This window comes from Felis catus, chromosome B4, assembly GCF_018350175.1.
Source record: "Felis catus isolate Fca126 chromosome B4, F.catus_Fca126_mat1.0, whole genome shotgun sequence".
Lineage (NCBI taxonomy): Eukaryota > Metazoa > Chordata > Mammalia > Carnivora > Felidae > Felis > Felis catus.
Genome location: NC_058374.1, coordinates 55013111 through 55034421, shown reverse-complemented (window position 1 = coordinate 55034421; position 21311 = coordinate 55013111). Strand labels below are relative to the sequence as shown.

At 43.0% G+C, this 21311-nt stretch overlaps 1 protein-coding gene across 1 annotated transcript in view; it reads left to right on the top strand.

The window, feature by feature from the left end:
* Positions 1-2150: 2150 nt before the first annotated feature.
* The window catches only part of LOC101094936 (cationic amino acid transporter 3-like), a 33551-nt gene continuing 14390 nt past the window's right edge, over positions 2151-21311 (top strand). The window contains exon 1 of the mRNA XM_045061525.1: positions 2151-2283. The gene's annotated coding sequence lies outside the window, so the exon portion shown is untranslated. The remainder of the gene's footprint in view (positions 2284-21311) is intronic.

Below are 21311 nucleotides of genomic sequence, written 5' to 3'. Positions count from 1 at the left end.
CCCTTACTTCTGAAGGACTGTGGCTTTGACCCGTTCCGCCCCTCTACGGGAGGGTCTCACCGAGCAATGGCTGAATGTCAGCTGCCACCCAGAATGCTTGCTGGACCCTGCTGCTGCCGGTGCCCTGAGACTGTGGCCAGGTTCCAGCCCACCCCAGAAAAAAATCACGAGACAGTGTAGCAGCAGCGTTTCGGGGATTACGGAAAATCACAACACGCGTCTGGCACCAGGCTTCACCCTTAACGACCTTGTTCCAACACCAGCGAATGTGGCCGCCTTCTGGGGTCTGCTGGGACCAGGTGGCTTCAACAGTCTCTACCAAACGTCCTTCCAGCAGTGGAACCGCTTTTCCCCGTGTGGCCCAAGAACCTCCCGGACTCCACTCTGTTCCTGGGGATTCGGCCTTTCCACCAGAGCACCACCAGGTATCGAGCTGTGGAGTTGCAGACTTTGCACTCCCCTTGTTTACAGTCTTAATGGAATTTAAACCCTCTCCTTTCTCCTTTCTCCCTTTTTAGTTTAGTCCCTGCAGTTGTTTCCAATTTTCCACTTTCTCTCCAGCTGAGCTTTTGGGGAGGGGTGCTTTTCTCGTATTCTCTGCCCCGCCTCCCCCCAGTCTTTGTCCTCTCTCCGCCGGCAAAAGCAGTTCCCTACCTTCAGCGGCTTCTCGCTCCCCAAATTCCCCTCCCTGCGCCACATACCTGCTGAATTCTGTGGTTCAGATTGTGCAGATTGTTGTGTTAATCCTCCACTCAGTTTTCTAGGTGTGTAGGATGGTTTAGTGTTGGTCTGGCTATATTTCATGGATGGGAGACACACAAAAAACTTCCATGTTGTTTTGCCATCTTGGCTCCTCCCCCCTGGTGCTTGGCTTCTTATAACCCAAGGCAGCCTGATATTTTTAAACAAGTTTCCTCAAATGCAAACTATTCTTCATCACCCTGTGTTGCTCATACCTGCCACGAATGATGTGCGGTCAAGGTTTCATCAGTTGGCTTTCCCTTCACACTTTTCATTTTTCTTGCCTTCCACAAGGAAGGTAGCACCATTTATATCTTTACTTGAGCCAGGTTTATAAAGATTGCTTCACTACAAAGTATGTGTCTCAAAGTCAAGTAGATAGGAATACTGGATTATGTGCTCTTTCAGGTTTCTCTTCTCAGTTTGTGCATTTGTTCAACAATATTTATTGAGCATCTAACTCACAGTCCAAAGGAGACAGGTAGCTGACCTGGAATTCTGATACATTAGAATAAATGGCACATGGGGTAAGCTAGGTGCTATGAGAGCACACATTAAGGGCAGCATAAGGGTCAGGGGAGGTTCCTGGGGAAGTAACACCTGAGTTGGGAACTGAAAGAGAAGGAAGGATTAGATCAGTGAAGGTGCCAAGAGGATATTAGAGACAGGGGAACAAAACATGGTAGAATTTCACAGCTGGAGCAGGAACTGGGTAGTGATGAGACTGGGGGAATCATCACAGGTCAGATGATGAAGGAAGGAAGGACTGTGCAGGAAGTGCAGTGGGAACCACTGAAGGGTTTGAAGCCTGGGGGTGGTTGGGGGACATGTCAATCACATTCATAGTGTAGAAAGCTCCGTGAGTTAATTAATCCTCCTTATCTATCTCACGTGCTTGTTGGTAAATCATAACATTGGAACTGGTGGGTGGCAAATAAGGAGTATAGACGGAATTGTACAAAGATGTCTGACACATTTCCCAAGGATTCCTTTTGAATATCTACAGAGAAGAGTTTTCAGTTTTGACTTCATCTTTCTGTCTTTAAAAACCTCTGACAACATTTCCTAAAATTCTGTCAATACCAAAGCCTGAGGAGTGAGGAGAGTGGGGGCTGCATGACTCTCTTTTCTCTGTTCTCCCCTACTGATTTCTGGGGCATTGCTGTGAATTGTTCATCCAAAGCCTTGTTCCTCTTGAGGAGGGGCCATCTGAACAGCAGCAGGGGAGGAGGGGAAAAGAGGAACCACAGGTGGTGTTTGCTCAATAAGAAAATATATTTTGCATATTCATAGTGTGAGTGAGTTAAAAATAACTCCATGTGAAAAATTAATAGGAAGTTACAAGTGAGTGTTTTCATACTAGCACACAGAGAAAACCAGATTCTCCAGGTCGCTAGAAGCTGACATCACAGAGGGTACAGGGTATTTATAAAGCATGGTGTGGCCAGTAAAGACAGTGTCCACATAAATGAGCTCACCTTCTCTCCTAGAACCCAGAGAGGAAGGACACAGAAGGACTTGTTTTGGTTGTGAGCTACTGAGGTAGGTGACATTTCTTTCCTCTCTACCTATAACACTCTCATAACTGTAAGCATAACTGTAGTGAGTTTTGTCTGGTTGCTTTGGGTGAGGTTCGTTGACTGTCAGATTTCACAAAACAGCATTTTTGGCTCTGCTCCCTTCTTAGTAATGGACTTTTGGTTGACTTCTGTTCACATTTCTCTAGGGTTTCCTTACCAGACAGCCTGTTCCTATGTTTTTTTTGCATGGTATGAAGGACTGCTCCTTTCTTCCTCTTCCTCTTTTCACAGCACCCCTGTGAGCCTATATGGCTAAAGTGAAGGGTTGCACTGTTTATTCCTTGACATCAATACAGTTAAACGGATAAGGCAGAAAGAGGAGAGAGAGGGCCAAAGTGACACCAGACATTTGACAGTTGATTTTATTGCTAAAGGTCTTTAAGAATGGGAGACAAATATTTGTGTTTTAAACTTAAATGATATTTAAAAAAATTTTTTTAACGTTTATTTATTTTTGAGACAGAGAGAGACAGAGCATGAGCGGGGGAGGGTCAGAGAGAGAGAGAGAGGGAGACACAGAATCTGAAACAGGCTCCGGGCTCTGAGATGTCAGCACAGAGCCTGACGTGGGGCTCGAACTCACGGACCGCTCATGACCTGAGCCGAAGTCGGCTGCCTAACCGACTGAGCCACCCAGGCGCCCCTAAACTCAAATGATATTTTAAAAACGATTCTGCATTTACAATGAGGCCTTCTGGTCTGTCCATGTGTCATGGCTCATGTCATGCAAGCACCATGCAAACATCCCATGTGTGAACTACTGTACAATACATTCATGCCCTGTTGTGAGCTACAGCCCAATTAGTACATGAAGCTACATGAGTTAGATGAATGTAAAGGGATTGTGTCACATGGTGCACAAAGGAGAATGTTGGGAGGTATTTGGCACTGTTTCTGCGGCAATCGGGATTGATTTTTCTATGATGACTTTTGGTGTCAGTTTCTGAGATATTTGGGTGGTGTGAGGTGACATGGGACTTCTAAGCTTTGGTTGGCTTGTTGAACACCATTGTTCAATAAATATTTATCGTTTGGGCACTTTGGAGGGATAGCACATACCTGATGAAATACAAAGCAGGAGATTTGAAGCCCATGCAACAGAACTTGGCAGCTCAAAGACAACTTAGTTTAATTCAGCCTCTGACCCAGATGTGAGACTCTGCTTCCAGGCTTGCTAAGGCTCTCTGATCCTGAATCTGATCCTGTATCCTCTTCAATTCCAACTACAATGCTGCATCAGGCACGTGGGAGATTTGGTCAAAAGTTGGTATGCAGACATACCCTGCAGCAAGATATGGCTGAGCCTGCCCCTCTCAGAAGACTGAGCATTCTGGATTTAGTGGCCCTGGGTGTGGGCTGCACAGTAGGTGCAGGTGTGTATGTCCTGGCTGGTGAGGTGGCCAGAAATCAAGCAGGACCATCCATTGTGATCTGCTTTTTGATGGCCAGCCTATATTCTTTGCTGGCTGTGCTGTGCTATGCTGAGATAATGGCCCAGATTCCCCATTCTGGCTCTGCATATCTCTATAGCTATGTCACTATTGTCACTATAGGTCAACACTGGGCTATCATCACTGGCTGCACTGTCATCTTTTCCCTTGTTTCTGATACAGCAATTTATGTTGACATATTTATCTTAGCTTTTGAGCACTTGCATGTGACCCTGCATGAAATTATCTTACCGTATGTTTACCATCTCCTTAGAGAAAAATATCTAGACTTCATTGTTATGTGCCTTGTGTGGCCTTTCATGATTTTGTGGCATAATCACTTTTCTTCACTTATCAAGGTGCTCACTTTGGTTCTCAGTTTTGTCATCATCTATGGCTTTATTAAGGGGGACCTGCACAACTGGAGGCTCACAGGAGAGGACTACATAATGGCTGGACTCAATGACACCTCTAGCTTGGACCCCCTGGGCCCTAGAGGGTTTTTGCCTTTTGGCTTTGAGGGGATTCTCTGGGGAGCAGCTACTTGTTTCTATGCATTTATAGGTTTTGACAAAATTGTTACCAGAGTTGAAAAAGCCCAGAATCCCCAATGTTCCATCCCCCATTGTGATTTCACTGTTCATCTGCTTTGTGCGGTATTAAAAAAATTTTTTTTAGTGTTTATTTTTGAGAGAGAAAGAGTGTGAGTGGGAGAGGAGCAGAGAGAGGGAGACACAGAATCCAAAGCAGGCTCCAGGCTCCGAGCTGTCAGCACAGACCCCCGATGCGGGGCTTGAACTCACGAACCGTGAGATCATGACCTGAGCTGAAGTCGGACGCTTACCAACTGAGCCACCCCGGCGCCCCTTTGTGCCATATTTTGGTGTCTCTTTAACACTTAAGGTTATGTTCTCTTACTACCAGCTTCACCCTGTGAGCACCTTGCCTGAGGTAGTTCTCCTTATTGTCTGGGCCCTAGCCTACTGTGTTGCAACTTTTGGATTTTTCTGTATTCTTTCTGAAAGGATCTTTCGCTTTATGTACCCATATGTCAGCTATCATACAAGATGGAACTGGATGGCCTCCTGTTCCCTGTCCTTGGCATGATATGTAACAGCACAAACTTCTGCATCAAGGCCAAGGTGATTTTTGTCATTATTGCAACAATGATGGCCTTCTTCTTTTTTTTTAATTTTAATTTTGTTTTTTAAAATTTACATCCAAAATAGTTAGCATATAGTGCAACAATAATTTCAGGAGTAGATTGCTTAATGCCCCTTACCCATTTAGCCCATCCCCCCTCCCACAACCCCTCCCGTAACCCTCTGTTTACTCTCCATATTCAAGAGTCTCTTATGTTTTGTCCCCCTCCCTGTTTTTGTGTTATTTTTGCTCCCTTCCCGTATGTTCAACTGTCCTCTGTCTTAAAGTCCTCATATGAGTGAAGTCATATGATATGTGTCTTTCTCTGACTAATTTTGCTTAGCATAATACCCTCTAGTTCCATCCACGTAGTGGCAAATGGCAAGATTTCATTCTTTTTGATTGCCAAGTAATACTCCATTGTATATATATACCACCTCTTCTTTATCCATTCATCCATCGATGGACATTTGGGCTCTTTCCATACTTTGGCTATTATTGATAGTGCTGCTATACACATGGGGGTGCATGTGTTCCTTAAAAACAGCACACCTGTATCCCTTGGATAAATGTCTAGTAGGGCAATTGCTGGGTTGTGGGGTAGTACTTTTTTTAATTTTTTGAGGAACCTCAATACTATTTTCCGGAGTGGCTACACCAGTTTGCATTCCCACCAGCATCGCAAAAGTGATCCTCTTTCTCCACATCCTCTCCAACATCTGTTGTTGCCTGAGTTGCTAATGTTAGCCATTCTGACAGGTGTAAGGTGGTATCTCATTGTGGTTTTGACTTATATTTCCCTGATGATGAATGATATTGAGCATTTTCTCATGTGTCGGTTGGCCATCTGGATGCCTTCTTTGGAGAAGTGTCTATTCATGTCTTCACTGGATTATTTGTTTTTGGGGTATTGAGTTGGATAAGTTCTTTGTAGATTTTGGATACTAAACCTTTATCTGATATGTCATTTGCAAATATCTTCTCCCATTCTGTCGGTTGCCTTTTAGTTTTGCTGATTGTTTCCTTCGCTGTGCAGAAGCTTTTTATTTTGAAGAGGTCCCATTAGTTCATTTTTGCTTTTGTTTCCCTTGCCTCCAGAGGTGTGTTGAGTGAGAAGTTGCTGTGGGCAAGATCTAAGAGGTTTTTGCCTGCTTTATCCTTGAGGATTTTGATGGCTTCCTGTCTTACATCGAGGTCTTTCATCCATTTTGATTTTTTATTTGTGTATGGTGTAAGAAAGTGGTCCAGGTTCATTTTTCTGCATGTTGCTGTACAGTTTTCTCAGTACCATTTGCTGAAGAGACTGTCGTATTCCATTGGATATTCTTTCCTGCTTTGTCAAAGATTAGTTGGCCATATGTTTGTGGGTCCATTTCTGGGTTCTCTATTCTGTTTCATTGATCTGAGTGTCTGTTCTTGTACCAGTACCATACTGTCTTGATGATTACAGCTTTATAATATAGCTTGAAGTCCGGGATTGTGATGCCTCCTGCTTTGGTTTTCTTTTTCAAGATCGCTTTGACTATTTGTGGTCTTTTCTGGTTCCATACAAATTTTAGGATTATTTGTTCTAGCTCTGTGAAGAATGCTGGTGTTATTTTGATAGGGATTGCATTGAATATGTAGATTTCTTTGGGTAATATCAACATTTTAACAGTATTTGTTCTTCCTGTCCAGGAGCATGGAATCTTTTTCCATTTTTTTGTGTCTTCTTCAATTTCTTTCATAAGCTTTCTATAGTTTCCAGTGCATAAATTTTTCACCTCTTTGGTTAGATTTATTCCTAGGTATTTTATGTTTTTTGGTGCAACTGTAAATGGGATAAATTCCTTGATTTCTCTTTCTGTTGCTTCATTGTTGTTGTATAGGAATGCAACCAATTTCTGTGCATTTATTCTATATCCTGAAACTTTGTGGAATTAATGAATCAGTTTTAACAGTTTTTTGGTGGAATCTTTTGGGTTTTCCATACAGAGTATCATGTCATCTGCGATGAGTGAGTTTGACCTCCTGGCCGATTTGGATGCCTTTTATTTCTTTGTGTTGTCTGATTGCAGAGGCTAAAGCTTCCAATACTATGTTGAGTAACAGTGGCAAGAGTGGATATCCCTGTCTTGCCCCTGACCTTAGGGGAGAATGATATTAGCATTGGGTTGTTCATATATGGCTGTTATGATCTCGAGGTATGCTCCTTCTATCCCTACTTTCTTGAGGGTTTTTTATCAAGAAAGGATGCTGTATTTTGTCAAAGGCTTTCTTTGCCTCTATTGAGAGGATCATAAGGTTCTTTTCTTTTGTTGATGTGATGAATCACATTGATTGTTTTGCAGATATTGAACCAGCCCTACATCCCAGGTATAAATCCCACTTGATCGTGGTGAATCCTTTTTTTAATGTATTGTTGGATCTGGTTGTCTAATATCTTGTTGAAGATTTTTGCATCCATGTTCGTCAGGGAAATTGGTCTATAGATCTCTTTTTTAGTGGGGTCTCTGTCTGATTTTGGAATCAAGGTAATGCTGGCTTCATAGAAAGAGTTTGGAAGTTTTCCTTCCATTCCTATTTTTTGGAACAGCTTCAAGAGAAGAGGTGTTAACTCTTCCTTAAATGTTTTGTAGAATTGCCCTGGAAAGCCATCTGGTCCTGGACGCTTGTTTTGGGGGACATTTTTGATTACTAATTCGGTTTCTTTACTGGTTATGGGCCTGTTAAAATTTTCAATTTCTTCCTGTTTCAGTTTTGGTAGTGTATATGTTTCTAGGATTGTCCATTTCTTCCAGATTGCCCATTTTATTGGTGTGTAATTGCTCATTATATTCTCTTATTATTTGTATTTCTTCTCTGTTGGTTGTGATCTCTCCTCTTTCATTCTCGATTTTATTTATTCCTTTCCTTTTTCTTTTTGACCAAACTGGCTAGTGGTTTATCAATTTTGTTAATTCTTTCAAAGAACCAGCTTCTTTCTGGTTTCATTGATCTGTTCTCAGTTTGTTTGTTTGTTTGTTTGTTTGTTTTGGTTTTGATAGCATTGATTTCTGCTCTAATCTTTATTATTTACTGTCTTCCTCTGGCTTTGGGTTTTATTTGCTGTCCTTTTTCCAGCTCCTTAAGGCGTAATGTTAGGTTGTGTATCTGAGATCTTTCTTCCTTCTTTAGGAAGTCCCGGATTGCTATATATTTTCCTCTTATGATCGCCTTTGCTGCGTCCCAGATGTTTTGGTTTGTGGTGTTATCATTTTCATTGACTTCCACATATTTTTTAATTTCCTCTTTAACTGCTTGGTTAGTCCATTCATTCTTTAGTAGGATATTCTTCAGTCTCCAAGTATTTGTTGCCTTTCCAAATTTTTCTTGTGGTTGATTTCGAGTTTCATAGCGTTGTGATCTGAAAATATGCACGGTATGACCTTGATCTTTTTGTACTTACTTATGGCTGATTTGTGTCCCAGTATGTGGTCTATTCTGGAGAATGTTCCATGTGCACTGGAGAAGAATGTATTTTCTGCTGCTTTAGGCTGAAATGTTCTGAATATATCTGTTATGTCCATCTTGTCCAGTGTGTCATTCAAAGTCATTGTTTCCTTGTTGATTTTTTGATTAGATGATCTGTCCATTGCTGTGAGTGGGGTGTTGAAGTCTCTTACTAGTATGGTATTACTATCGATGAGTTTCTTTATGTTTGTGATTAATTGATTTATATCTTTGGGTGCTCTGACATTTGGCGCATAAATGTTTTGCATTGTTAGGTGTTCTTGGTGGATAGACCCCTTGATTATGATATAATGCCCTTCTTCATCTCTTGATATGGTGTTTATTTTAAAGTCTAGATTGTCTGATAGAAGTATGGCTACTCCGGGTTTCTTTTGTTGACCATTAAGCATGAGAGAGGGTTCTTCATCCCCTTACTTTCAATCTGTAGATGTCTTTAGGTCTAAGGTGGGTCTCTTGTAAACAGCATATAGATGGATCTTGTTTTCTTATCCATTCTGTTATCCTATGTCTTTTTATTGGAGCATTGAATCCATTGACGTTTAGAGTGATTACTGAAAGATATGAATTTATTGCCATTATGTTGTTTGTAGAGTTGGAGTTTCTGGTGGTGTTCTCTCGTCCTTTCCAGTCTTTGTTGCTTTTGGTATTTTTTTTTTTTTTTCATCTTTTGTCCCCTCAGAGAGTCCCTTTAAAATTTCTTGCAGGGATGGTTTAGTGGTCACAAACTCCTTTAATTTTTGTTTGGGAAACTTTTTATCTCTCCTTCTATTTTGAATGACAGACTTGCTGGATAAAGAATTCTCTGCTGCATATTTTTTCTGATTCAGCACACTGAATATATCCTGCCACTCCTTTCTGGCCTGCCAAGTTTCTGTGGATAGGTCTGCTGAAAACCTGATCTGTCTTCCCTTGTAGGTTAGGGACTTTTTTCCCTTGCTGCTTTCATGATTCTCTCCTTGCCTGAGTATTTTGTGAATTTGACTCTGATAGGCCTTGTTGATGGTTGGTTTTTGTTGAGTCTAACAGGGGTCCTCTGTGCTTCCTGGATTTTGATGTCTGTGCCTTTCCCCAGGTTAGGAAATTTTCTGCTATGATTTGGTCCCATAACCCTTCTGCCCTTATTTCTGTCTCTTCCTCTTCTGGGACCCTATGATTCTGATGTTGTTCCTTTTCAATGAGTCACTGATTTCTCTAATTCTTAAATCGTGCTCTTTTGCCTAAATCTCCCTCTTTTTTTCTGCTTCATTATTCTCTATAAGTTTGTCCTCTATATCACTGATTCTCTGTTCTGCCTCATCCATTCTTGCCGCCACGGCATCCAGCCATGATTGCACTTCAGGTATAGCATTTTTTAATTTCATTCTATTTTTTACTTCTTTTATCTCCGCAGAAAGGGATTCTAAACTATTTTTGATGTAGCTATTATTGTTGTTGTGATTCTAAATTCTGGTTCAGACATCTTGCTTGTATCTGTGTTGGTTAAATCCCTGGCTGTCATTTCTTCGTGCTCTTTCTCTTGGGGTGAATTCCTTCATTTTGTCATTTTGAGGTTAGAAAAGGAATTAATGAGGTAGAAAAATTAAAATTAAATTTAAAAACATTAAAATTAAAAAAAATAATAAAATTAAAAAATTAACCCCTCCCCCCACAGACAAAAATAAAATAAATGATGTTAGATCTTAGGTGTGTTTTCGTCTAGGTGTTGAAAGTGTTTTGAAAGATTAGAGAAAAAAAAGGGGGGATGGGAATCATTTGAATATTTGAAAAAATAAACACTTTGAATTAGATTATAATGAGATGATGGAGGTAAAATAGAATTTGAAAAAAATTACACAAAAGTAAAGAATACAGTCAAAAAAATTAAAGAAATATATTTTTAATAAAAATTAAAAATAAAAATAAATTTTTTCTCTTTCTGTATTCAAGAAAAATAAAAGAAATGAAAAATAAAAAAAGAAAAAGAAAAAAGGAAATAGTTTGAAAATTTGAAAAAGTGAATACACTGAAATAGAATAAAATAAAATGATGGATGTAAAATAGAATTTGAAAAAAATACACAAAATTAAAAAATATAGTAAAAAAATTAAAAATATTTTTAATAAAAACTGAAAATAAAAATGAATTGTTTCGCTTTCTGTATTCAAGAAAAAGAAAAGAAGTGAAAAAGAGGAAAAAGAAAGGAAGAAAATTCAATAGATGGACTTTCTAACAGATCAAAATAGTGCTAAAATTACTTCATTTTCCCCTAGCAGTCAGACTACGAAGCGCTTTATAGTCCATAAACTAAGGAGGTGGTGATACTTGTGTTCTTGAAGAGCGAGATTGACCCAGTTGTGCGGGGCTCAGTGTAATGGCTCTGATCTCCACTAGATGGCGCTTTTAGCCTACTGGGGTGCCATGTTGTGACTCTCGTAGGTGCATAGGTGCATGCGCAGTAACGGTGAAAACGGTGTCACCCAGCTACACAGTCTCTAGTATCAGAACTCTGTTTTCCCCGATCAGCAATCACGCACCCGTCCTCTGTCTTCAGCTTTCGTCCACTCCCTGCCTTTTCACTGCCCATGACCAGGCCCCAGGCAGTACCTCTTTCCTGGGTTTTGTCTCAGATGTGGCTGTTTTCCCCGGCCCCTTACTTCTGAAGGACTGCGGCTTTGACCCGTTCTGCCCCTCTGTGGGAGGTTCTCACTGAGCAATGGCTGAATGTCAGCTGCACCCAGGAACACTTGCTGGACCCTGCTGCTGCTGGTGCCCCAAGACCTCAGCCAGGTGTCAGCCTGCCCCAGAAAACATTAACAAGATAGTGTAGTAGCAGCATTTCAGGGATTATGGAAAATCACAGCACACATCTGGCACCAGGCTTCACACTTAATGACCTTTTTCCAGCACCAGCGAATGTGGCCATTCTCTGGGATCTGCTGGGACCAGGTGGCTTCAATAGTCTCTACCAAATATCCTTCCAGCAGTGGAACCGGTTTTCCCTGTGTGGCCCAAGAACCTCCTAGACCTCACTCTGCTCCTGGGGATTTGCCCTTCCCACCAGAGCACCGCCAGGTATTGAGCTGTGGAACTGCAGCCTTTGTGCTCCTCTTGTTTACCATCTTAATGGAATTTAAGCCCTCTCCTTTCTCCTTTCTCCTTTCTCCCTTTTTAGTTTAGCCCCTGTGGCTGTTTCCAATTTTCTACTTTCTCTCCAGCTGCTTTTGGGGAGGGGTGCTTTTCCCGTATTCTCCCCCCACCCCAGTCTTTGTCCTCTCTCCACCCATAAAAGCAGTTCCCTACCTTCAGTGGCTTCTCACTCCCCAAATTCCCCTCCCTGTGGCGCATACCTGCTGAATTCTGTGGTTCATGTTGTGCAGATTATTATGTTAATCCTCCAATCGGTTTTCTAGATGTGCAGCATGGTTTAGTGTTGGTGTGGCTGTATTTCATGGACATGAGACACACAAAAAACTTTCATGCTGTTCTGCCATCTTGGCTCCTCATGATTTTTTTAATAGTCTCTTGAGGCCAGAAGCCAAGCCAGATGCCTGCCATCAGATTTTCCTGTGATACTTGTATATTTGGGTGAATTTCTCTCCTGCAGATTCCCCAAATATCCTGAGGTGTCCTGCACATGCCAGCAAGTGATATTGTTTAATCACCTGGTAAGAATGCTGGGAACTCTGTAAGCAAGTTATCAGGCCAACATGTCCAAGAGGCTTTATTGGCTTCATAAAGTTAACCTTAGTCCTTAGAGATGTCTAGTGATATCTAAGTCTATGCATGACTCTCTCAAACATGACATTCTAGTCAAAGCCTTGGTGAAGTAACCAATGTTTCCACTGGTGTCCTGTACAAGGAGAACATCTTTTTAATGAACTTATGCAAATAACGCACTTGCCTTGAAACAAAGAATACTCACAAAGAGTTTCAGTGACCAATGCTTTAGTGTTCTATCTTATTTTAAAAAGACTTAGATATCCAATGAAATCAACCCAGTGTTGCATTTCATTTAGCAGAACTTTAAAAATTTCAAATTACTGAAGATTTTGAAAGATATAAACCTTTCTATTTCTTCACCCAACTTATTCCTAACAATTATTCATGAAAACTTTATGAGACAGACATAATTAATCATCATTTAAGTCACCTTTTTGCTGACCAATGGCAACTGAAGAACATGAGCTCCTTTGACCTTTACTAAAACTTGCTGGAATAAAAGTTTTATATTTAATGCTGATATCTCTAAGGATGTGTCTTTTAATGAAACCAACAAATTTCAATTTACATTGGGGTAGTTTTTGCTCCCTGATAGTGAGGGTAGGAGGAGCAGGAGCCTTTGGCACTCCAGGCAGGGAGGATGGCATAGGAGCCCGTTATGTAAGTCTTGCAGATGCTGGGGCAGAAACAGGAGGAAAAGGAGCAGGTAGGGGTACAAGGGAATCTTCAGAAAGGCCAGGGGAAGATCTATAGTTTGGACTAACATTCCTTGCTTGTCTTGGTCTTGTGTCCCCCTCCTGCAAAAAAACAAAAAAATAAAAATAAAAAAAGTGCCTCTGCGCCATTTATTTAAAATATTTCCTGATGAATGGATGAAGTACTTTCTTTGGGAACAGGAGTATTCCTGTTTTCTTCCTGGGCAAAAGTTGAGAAGCAACACAGAAATAAAACTATGACTCCATGAAACCCAGAGTACCTCTTCTGGCATTCCTTTTCCCTAAAAGTTGGGGCATGATGGACTGAACCAAATGGCTTCCTGGTTTCTTGTTCCTCCCTGAAATTCAGAGTTCCACTAACTGACCAACGGTCTCTATAGACAAGCTAAAAGCCAAACCCAAACCCCCTATTTAGAGAGAACACAATGGGGGGAAGAGATCCAAGAGACCCATTTCATGGTCATCTTTCTTCTGAACCTAACATACATGACAAGGTGCTGTCATAATAAAAATTATCACTTTCTTAGTCATAGATCCCTGCCTATATTCCTTCCACATATTCCAGTTTTGGTCCAGTGGGCTAACTGCTGGGATAGAGATGGAACTTCGCATTCTACACAAATTTAAACCACCACCTCCCTATACCAAAACAGATCTGTTACAACTTCCAAATAAATTGAACACTAGTCACATCCCTTTTAGTTCTTGGGAAAGCTGAGGCTTTCTAATGGGAAAAGTATGGACAGGAAAAAAACAACACACAGTGGTTTACATCTGAGAAACTTGTGTAGGTGAGCACTCTGAGGGACTTACCTGGTCCTGAAGCTCCTCAGCTTCCCCAAATGCTCCTTTCCTTCCACTCCAACCAAAAAGCAAAATTGGCAGTCAGCTTCAGTGAGGAATCATCAGGGAGTTTCTCTTAGGCAAAGAGAATCTGGGAAGCTGGAGGGACAGATGCCTCAGATTCCCTCCCCAAGAGCAACTAGCCTGGAGCAGCTAACCTCCTGCTGTAGTCCAAGTTACCTGCCCAGGAGACTAGGAAAGAAGCCCTGTCACCAACAGGTGACAGACCAACTTCTCCGACTTTGGCATACAGGGGAACTGGATGGATGCCACAGAGACGTTGGCTCCCAGCTGGTTCGCCAAATTTTGTTACTTTAACCCAGTGCAGCTGCCCACCACTCCAAACGCTAATACTCAAGAGAACAGTTTATTTTTAATTGTTATTTATTTTAGAGAGGGGGGGCAGAGTGCTAGTGGGGGAGGGGCAGAGAGAGAGGAAGACACAGAATCTGAAGCAGGCTCTGGGCTCTGAGCTGTCTACACAGAGCCTGAATTGGGGCTCGAACTCACCAACCATGAGATCATGATGAGCTGAAGTCAGATGCTTAACTGCTTGAGCCACCCCAGTGCCCCTCAAGAGAAAAGCTTTGACTGGAAAGGATTATGAGCTTTATTCAGGAGGCCAGCTCATGGGGAGAAGCAGACTCTTGTCCAAATGACAGATCTGAGGTTTTCACCTGGCCCAGGAGTTTAAAGGTGCTTAAGGCTGTTCCTCAGTTAAGGGAGTACAGTGGTCTGTAACATTTCTTGAACTTGTAGATACACTGGTACCAGCTACAAATTTTATCTCAGTGCAGGTGGGTGTGGTTGCTTGATGAGGGGTAAAGGGTTGTGCAAGAGCCTCTGGTTTCTGTTTCATGATATGCAGAAGGGCTCTGTTCTTTTCTCGGGAAGAATACATGATCTATATTAGGAATACAAGGAAAGATTAGTTAATCATTCATGCAGGCTAAGGGTGCTGACAAATGCTTCAGGAATACTAGTTGACAGGAGAGGTCCAGGCTGCTTCTAGATGTTACTGAAGATTCTGCCAGAATAGGGGCATTCGGCCTGGTGTGCTAGGCGAAAGCTCAGAGATCTGGGTGCCCTGGCTGAAGAGAGGGTGTGCGTGGCTGATGGGGTGGGGGTACAGTGGCCTGAGCTCTTGGGCATGAGTGTGCTGGTGTCCTGAATTGGGCTGGGTGGAGGTGGATGAAGGGGAAGACATCCCCCTCTGCTTAGGGAAGACCCAAGGCTCAAGTCCTATATTAAAGCATATTCTTTCCAGGTGGCCCAGAGGGGAAGGGAAGAGAATGGGGATCAGACACTTCAGACCAGTCCAGCCTCATTCCTTCCCCTCTACCCTCACTCACCTCCCCAAACCCAGCTTATTGATGGGCCATGTCACACTTATTACACACCTGCTGTATGCACCAAGCTCCAAAGAGTTATTGGGCCATTCTCACCCCAGGAACCACTGCCTTTCCCTTGCAGCCCAGGCAGATTCTCAGAGCCCATAGCCACTGCTTTGATCTCAAGAGCCCCGAAGCCTCTTTGGAAACCTGGGATCTGGAACCTAGATATTTGGGACATACCATGGAGACCCTAAAGGCATGGGGGAAGGGAAGGTTGGGAGAGAGAGAGCCCCACAATTCCCTGGGGACAGAATGATAACTTAGAGCAGCAAGAAAGATTCAAGTGAGAGGAGAGATGAACTTCTCTTGAGCAGACAGAAGGGCTTGTTTTCTGAAGCAGAAATCCTGGGCCTGATACAGGGAGAGGGCAAGAAGAAAAGGAACCCATACAGGGAGATCCTCTCCCCATAAGTGTTGGGGTTCAGCAATGTGTGGTGGCGGAAGGGGAGTCCACATGCAACAAACAGGCAGGAAACAAGGGAGACTCTGGGGGATTCCTTGGTTTCCATGTGGAGGCGCGAGTCCCCTCCTGTGCATACAAAGTAATTGCGAAATTACGTGCCCTCTGATGGGCTCTCAGACATCACTGATCTTGGGAGGAGAAAAGATGCAGAGACTGCGCAGGTTACTTTTTTCTTCTGTAAACCTGCTCTAGCAGCTGAGGGGGAGTCTCCCTCCCGTGTAAGTGGAGGCACAGGTGGTGGGACGACCTGATGGGAACAGTCACCATTTCCTCTGTCCTCTCTGAAGATGGAGTGGCTTTGTGGTGACCGGGTAATTAGGCTGTCCAGAGTTCCCAGGTAGGCCAACGGTCCTGGGGCAGGGCCAGGCTGTGGGCCTACCCCGCCCTGCCGAGGCCATTGAGGAGGGGACAGGGATCGTGATGGTGGGCGGGGCTTCCTCCTGTTGGGACTGAGTTACGTAGGAGGTTTTCCTTGGTCACTCCATTCCTCTGAGCACCCCAGCCCAGCACTTTGCTGACGAGGAGATGTCTCCTCCGCTTCCTTTGACACCTGATCAGGTCTGTACCCAGGAAGAGAGGGGGGATGGCAGGCAGAGGGTATGAAGAGTGAGAAGGGGCAAATGTCCATCGTTTCACTGGGCTCTGAGCCCTGCTCTACTCCCTAGATTCTGAAGGGTGGGAAAGGTGTGAAGGCAGGTGCAGAAATGACTTGGAATGGGGCAAAAACGGTAGGATGCAGCAGGGTGGAGAGATGGAGGTAATGGGAGAGTGGAGCCCACTGGGAGGTGGTGTTGTGTGGGGAGGTGAACCAGGAGGGGAGGGAGGCAGGCTGGTTGGGGTGGAAAGTGGTCAAGATGGGAGAGGACAGGGTGGGAGGTAGGCAGTGGAGGGGGTCAGAGGGATGGGTATGGGCAGGGCAGGGAGGTGGAGGAACCAGGATGGGGCAATGCCAGATGGAAAGTCAGAGATGGTCAGGGTGGTGGGTTGTCTGGAAGGAGGACTTGAGGAGGATCCCACTGGGAGGAGGGGAAGACAGCACTTCAGAAGCAGTCAGAGCCTGGGAGGAGTGTAGGGAGTACAGGTTGTGGCAGGGAAAGCAGGGTGTTTGTGGGTCCTTGGAGGGTCCTAGGAAAGTGAGGATAACACCACCAGAGCCACTTCCCACTCAGGCTGAGGACTGACTCTAGAGGGGAGCTTAGGAGGCCACCTGAACAGCAGGGATAGGGGTGCAGTACCTGCTCCCCTTAGCCCAAGACACCTGAGTGTGTGCCAGTCAGGGTAGGTGTGGGCTGGGCTGGGCTGCTTCTCAACTCTGAGGGCAGAATATAATGGGGTTCCTCTGGAACAGTTTTTTAGTATTCATGTAGTGACACAATCTCACCCACATCTGCTTATAACCCCAAGTCCTGTCATATAACTGTCTCCTGCTCTGTGTATAAAGAATGTTTCAGATAGGAGTAATTTAGGGAATTTAGAGACAACTGGAGGACTCCCCTGGGGATGATTAAACCCTTCATGTCCATCTGTTGTGTGGGCTCAGTGCTCCATGGAGAACTTGGGGACAGTGGTTAGCCTCATTAAAGGTTTCAGAGAAAATGCAACCTGTAAAGGGGCAAGAGGCATGATGGACCAGGAGGGGAAATGGGATAGTAGGTTGAGGGTGGGGAATGGAGGTTGCCAAGTTTGAGATCAGATTTCCCTTGGTGTGGGCCCCTGGTGGTCTGAGCCTGAAGAAGACTGATTTATGTTGCAGGGACCCAGGACTAGAGCAATGTTGGGGAGACGCTCACCACAGGGGCTGTGGAATGGAATGAGGTGGCTTTCCAAGGGTGGACACATGGCTGATGGAAGCTTTACCTGTTTTACTCTTCACACAATTATTAGGCATATTTTATTATTCCCACCATATAAGTGATGAAACCTAGACTCAGAGAGGTAATGCCAAGGACCCAAGATAACACAGCTTATTAATAGGCAATTCAGGATTTGAACTCAAGTCCTTGGCTCCTGTGCTCTTGCTGTTTCTACCACACTACTGGGCAGAAGGTCTTACTCTGTTACGTGTCTGCCTCTGTTCAGGCCTGGGGGTAGGAGGTGTAGGACTGGTATGGCAGATAGATGCTCTAAAGTGTTTGGTGTATGAAGGAATGTATTGTATCCACAGTTCTGCTTTGGTGGTTGGGCCCAAGTCCTAGAGACTCTGTGGCAGGAAGGGGAATATAGCAAAGGTATTCCAGTGTGGGCCAGGAAGCTGGAAATAGGCTTCCTGTGTAATTTCATGCTTTTCCTGGGCATTCTAGTTCTCTAGAATCTAGAGGTCTGGGCACTGGATCCTTAAAAGAAGGAATAGAGTGGCGTGTATGTGTGCAAGGTGTGTTTGATGAGTACATGAGAGTATATAAGTATGGGAGTGTATGCCTGTCTGTAAATAAGAGTTTGTATGTGTCTTTGTGTTGCACACATGTGAGAATGTTTGTGATGTGTGGGTGTGTATTTGTGTGTATTTTGAGGATGTGTGTGTTTGTATGAGTGTGAACATGTGAGTGTGTCTCTGCATGTGTGTTGTAGACTAGGAGTCTGGAGTTCTTTCTTGTCTAGTAAGAGAGCAGACACAGAATTGAATACAAGAGAGGCTAATGTCTAGGAGGAGACAAGAGCCCCAAACAGGGGTTTTGTCTCCATATTTATTGATCTCCAATGATCTTAAACATGTGGAGAATGTGAAGAAAAACAATCATACTAATCATTAACTTGTGCAAGAAGCAAAGGGTCTGGGGGTCAGGTGGAGTTTGTGATTGAAGTACATTCATATATTGGTATCAAAAGGAAAGTAACTTCCTGCAGGTGATATAACAAGTTACTCATGATCCCATTACAATAGCTCGCTAGCTGACCTTGGGGACTTTTGCCCCGTGGTTTCGGTTTTCTGCCTTAAGCTTTTTCTAACCCATTTGTGTAAGTAGAACTTATTTCCCCATAGTTCCCCCTTTTTTGTTTTTCTTCGTTTTCTTAAATTTACATGCAAGGACTGTCATGATGAGCTCCTGATCCATTTTTGCTATCAAGTGGTTTGGAGGGTGATTCTGCAAAAGGGTAAAAAGAGACATAGTACAAGTATTCTGCTTCCCAGAGTTATAATGGAGGATTAGTGCCTTTTGTCCTTTTCCTATAAATTCAACAGCAACCTCAGGGGCTTTGAGGCATGCCAATATTTGTGTATAGAAGTTTGGCTTATTAGCTTTTTGTTAGTGTTGGCCATAACTTGGTTAAGTACATGGGCAATTTGATAGTGTGGTGAAGACTTATTCCAGTAACAGTAGCAGAGTCTATAATGCTTCCTGCATCTAGGATCCCAATGATTAAGAGGCTTATGAATCACCTTTGCCTGTTTAATGAATACCAGTGATGGAGATCATGGCCATCAGATGCAAATTGTGGATATATGCAATACCATTGTGTTTTAAGAGGCTGCTGGCCTTGTTAGACAGGTTTTTAAACCTTCCCCATGTTATATCAGGGGCAAGGACATGAGTTTGTGGAGTGGCTTCAGAATGAGGAGTCAATGAAGAGGCTTCTTCCATCTTAAAAGAGCGGGGCGGTGGTTGCTCATTCAGAGTCATTCTCTGGAAGTCCTGGTTTATTGAAAGATATCCTGGGGGGTCTCCACTCCATAGAGGCCCAAGATCTGAAATAACACAAGCATATCCTCTACCCCAGGTGAGTTTAGTGGGTCCAATCCATGTGGGTGCCCCTTTGGGGGTTTTGTATAGCACTATAGGATGAGAGGGTTTATCTAATTTAGAAGAACGTTGCTCAGCTGCAGTTAGTCCTTGAGGGTCAAGATTTAAAAAGTTAAGAGTGATCGTAGTGCAATCAAGGAGAAGTTGAGGTTGTAATGTAGACAGCTATGGGTAATTCCCCCTCCAGGTTTTTTTTTTTTTTTTTTTTTTTTTAAGGTATTAAGTTGACTATGTGCTCATCCTACAACTGCTTGGCTTTGCATATTATAAGGAATTTAATTTTATCTTCCATTTCCCTCTGCCTTTGTTTCCCACATCACCCCCCCACCCCCCTGCCCCGAGCAATTTTGACTATTAAAGTCTTTAAGATTGCTGAAGGTGGATGATCTTCTCTTCTGTAACTTCTTCCTGATGAATAGGGGCATAGAGATGCTGCTACCTATGGGTCAACATTGCTCAGTTGGGGTAGGTATAGGGGAGTTATGAAAGAGAAAGATAGAGTTGAGGGGAACCTGAGCCTTCTTGAGAAGGAAGGATTCTCTGTGTACCAGAAGTTATAGCAGTGAAGTCTTCCAACAAGAGTCACAGAACTATGACAGAAAGACTAAAAAATGGACATGATTGAAAGATCTAATATAATTGATAAGTCAATTCAATTATTTCTGTGGCATATAACACTTAAACAATTAGAGTATCAAGTGATTACCTTGTACCAAAAAAATATTAAAAGTAGGAGTTGAATATAATCTCTAGAATAGTTACAGCATTTACTCAAATGTAACCTAAGGATTATTATATGTTTGACAGTGCTTCCAGAGTAACTTAGCATACCAAAGAAGCCTAATTGGTCAAAAGGCTTAATTTACAAATTAAATCTTGGGAAATTCATTTTAAAAATTCTCAGAAAGTTATAAAGCACAAAGCATGTTTTTTTTTTTTAATTTTTTTTTCAACGTCTATTTATTTTTGGGAGAGAGAGAGACAGAGCATGAATGGGGAAGGGGCAGAGAGAGAGGGAGACACAGAATCGGAAACAGGCTCCAGGCTCTGAGCCATCAGCCCAGAGCCTGACGCAGGGCTCAAACTCCCGGACCGTGAGATCGTGACCTGGCTGAAGTCGGATGCTTAACCGACTGCGCCACCCAGGCGCCCCGCACAAAGCATGTTTACCATCAGACCCAAATATCCTTAGTTTCTCTGCAATAAGAAGCCAAAAGCAGATAAGCCTTGTTTAGTAATCAATCCTTTCACATCCCATCCTAATTAGAAAAGGCGTAGAAGTCCAACGAATTAAATCCCAATTTATCATGGAAGAAAAACGTTTTAGGTTACCGAAGTCTTTGATAGCTATTGTAACAATTACCTGTGAAAACTAGGAGACAAAGTCAACCATTACATTAAGTCATAACATGAGCTTAATTGACCTTTGATAGACATGTCTATCAAACAACAAACTTACATTTGGGTCCATCTAAGATAATTTGTTCCCCATGGTTAATTTTTACCTGGAACACTGGTGGAAAGTCTGAAGTGGGTGGTCTTTGCTCCTTGACATCTCGGGGACAATATTTAAGGGTTGGAAAAAGGTTTCTATAGCTAATAATATGGCTCGTAGTTCTAAATGTTAGGTAGAGACTGGTCCAGTGTATAATATATGTTTCCAGTTTTTTCCAATTTTACAAACGCAAGAAACCTGGTGAGCTTTCCCCGAGGCATCTGTAAACACTGTAAAGGCATTCTTAATAGGTTATAGCATTGGGGTAAGGATGTCCTCAGAGGGAATCTTTTGATTCTTTAAAAGGTTAGATTTTTTTCCAATGACAAAGGGGATAGTCAGCGTTGTCTGGATGTAGGGATGCCAAAGGTGCTGGCTGACAATAAGGAGGCTTAGGTTTCTTGGAAAAATTTTTATTTACTTTGGGTGGGTCTATATCTTCACAAACATTATTCGCACTCAGGGGGAGAATGACCGTAGGCCAATAGGCCATGTAAGAATGACCTCAGGTGGAACATTGGTGCCTTCCATATGGCATGGTTTTATTGTTTTACCTATTCATTCCCAGATGTCTA